General features: G+C 64.8%; 1 long non-coding RNA gene across 1 annotated transcript; it reads right to left on the reverse strand.

The window, feature by feature from the left end:
* Positions 1-974: 974 nt before the first annotated feature.
* On the reverse strand, positions 975-2,180 carry LOC113961140. Its single transcript, XR_003532215.1, has 3 exons — positions 2,077-2,180; positions 1,512-1,595; positions 975-1,053 (listed from the first exon to the last, which is right to left on the reverse strand). It is a non-coding gene; the product is annotated as an uncharacterized LOC113961140 (long non-coding RNA).
* Between the last annotated feature and the right edge of the window lie 411 nt (positions 2,181-2,591).

A 2,591-nucleotide genomic window follows, 5' to 3' on the forward strand; every position in this document is an offset into this window, starting at 1 on the left:
GGGGGGAGAAGTCGGACAGGGCCGCTCCGGCAGAGCCGCGCCGGGGCCACCGCTTCCGGGTGTGACGTCACCGCGCCGCTTCCGGTTTAGGCCGGCGGGGAGGGGCCCGGCGGGCTTGTTGTCATGGAAACGGTGAAGGGGCGGGGTTTGCAGTCAGTGGCAACGATGAGGAGGCGTGGCCTGTGGCCAAATAAATGAATGGGGCTTCTCGTAAAAGGGGGCGTGGCCTGCCAGCAGGAGAATAGCAAGGGAGGCGTGGCCTGTCGCTATGGCAACGGAAGGAGGTGTCGCCTGTTTTCAGGGCAAAGGGGGCGTTGTCTGTCGTCATGGCAACGGGGCTTGTTGACAAGAGGGTGTGGCCTGTAGCCAGGGCAACAGAAACCGAGGAAACAGGGAGGACCTTCCAGTCGAAGGGGCGTGGCCTGTCACCAAGGGAGTGTCTGGTTTCCAAGGCAATGGAAAGAGGGCGTGGCCAGTTGCCAAGGTGATTGGAGGGGGTGTGGTCTCTTTTTCAAGGCACCTGTAGGGGCGTGGTCTGTCACTATGACAACATGGGCATGGCCTGTCACCAGGGCAACAGGGAGGGGCTTCCCCTAAAAGGGGACATGGGGGCTGATGGGACGGTGACCCCAACACTGGGATGGATGATTGACCCCAACACCATGAAAGGGGGTTGACCCCAAATCTGGGGCGCAATTGACCCAAATCCAAGATGGGACTTTGACCCCAAATCTGGGGCACGATTGACCCCAAACCCAAGATGGGACGTTGACCCCAAAACCAGGACAGGGGTGACCCCACACCAGGACACAACTGCCCCCACCCCTGGAGCACGGGGGTGACTCCCCCAAAATATATTACTCTCCACAATAAATTACAGCTCTCCGAGCCCCACAGACCCTGTGGGGGACCCCCCAGCTGTGGGGTGACTCTGAGATGGAGGGTCCCCAAGGTGGGGGTGACCTCGATGTGGGGTGACCCCAATGTGGGGTGACCCCCCCCTCCCGTGGGGTGCTCAGGGCTCCATCACCTGCCCCACGAAGAGGACGGTACCTGTGGGGGGGAGAGAGGGGTCAGGGAGCCCCCCCAGACCCAAATCTGTGGGGCAGAGACCCCCAAACCCTGACCCAAGGGGGATGGAGCCCCCCCAGACCCAAATCCGTGGGGCAGAGACCCCCTCAGACCCAAATCCAAGGGTCACAGACCCACCCAGACCCAAATCTGTGGGGAACAGGCTCCCCCAGACCCAAATCCGTAGGGTACAGACCCCCTCCCACATAAATGGAACATGAAACACCCCCAGACCCAAATCTAAGGGGCATAGACCCCCCAAACCCACATAAATGGGACATGAAACACCCCCAGACTCAAATCCAAGGGGCACAGACCCCCCAAACCCAAATCCAACAGCAACAAAGCCCCCCCAAACTCACTCCACACCTCCCAGGCGCCCCTTCCCACCTTGTGTGTGTCCCCCCCGCCAAACCCCCCATCCCCAAATCCCCAAATACCCGTGGGGCCATGTCGGATGAGGAAGAGGAAGGGCCGATCCAGGACGATTTCCAGGGGGGCCATTCGGGAATAAACGATGGCAGCTGTGGGAAAGGAGGGGGGGGTGGAAATGAGACCTAAGGGGGGTCTTGAGCCCCCCCCCAAGCCTCCCAGTGCCCCCCAGGACCCCCCAGAGACTCTCCCAGGGACCCCCTGGACCCCCCTAGACACCCCCAGGGATCCCCAGGACCCCCCCCAAGGACCCCCAGGACTCCCAGGACCACCCAGGGACCCCCAGAGACCCCCAGACCGCTCCACAGCCGCCCAAGACCCCCCCAGATGCCCCCAGGGACACCCTGGAGCCCTTCAAGGACCCTCAGGACCCCCCGGGGACTCCCCCAGGGATCCCCAAGACCCCCCCAGGGACCCCCAGTGTTCTCAGGACCCCCCTGGACTCCCCCAGGGACACCCAGGACTCCCCCAGAAATCCCTCCAGGGACCCCCAGGACCACCCAGAGACCCCCAGAGATCCCCAGACTGCCCCATGGACCCCCAGGATCCCCAGGGACCCCCCGTGTCACCCACCTGTGGCCGAGGCCACCTCGGTGCCGTTCTCAGTCACCTCCATCCGGACCCTCTGCAGGGCCTGGCCCAGCACCAGCTGCTCCTCCCCTGGGAAAAGGAGGGGTCCAGGGGGATCTTGAGACCCCCCCAGGGATGCCCAGGACCCCCCAGACCCTCCCAGGACCACTCCAGTGCCCCCCCCAAGGACCCCTGGAACACCCTATGGACCCCCAGGACCCCCCAGCAACCCCCAGACCCTCCCTGTGCCACTCCAGATCCTCCCAGGGACCCCCAGGACTCCCCAGGGACCCCTTGGACCCCCCAGGACCCCCCTGGACCCCCCCAGGGACTCCCAGGACTCCCCCAGAAATCCCTCCAGGGACCCCCAGGACTCTCCCCAGGGATGCCCCAGACCCCCCCCCGGACCCTCAAGACCCCCCAGGGACCCCCCAGTGCCCTCCCAGTGCCCCTCTAGACCCTCCCAGTGCCCCCCCAGTGCCCCCCAATGACCCCCAGGAGCCCCTCCCGTGCCCCCC

Source organism: Neopelma chrysocephalum, unplaced genomic scaffold (genome assembly GCF_003984885.1).
Source record: "Neopelma chrysocephalum unplaced genomic scaffold, ASM398488v2 Primary Assembly neopelma1_97041, whole genome shotgun sequence".
NCBI lineage: Eukaryota > Metazoa > Chordata > Aves > Passeriformes > Pipridae > Neopelma > Neopelma chrysocephalum.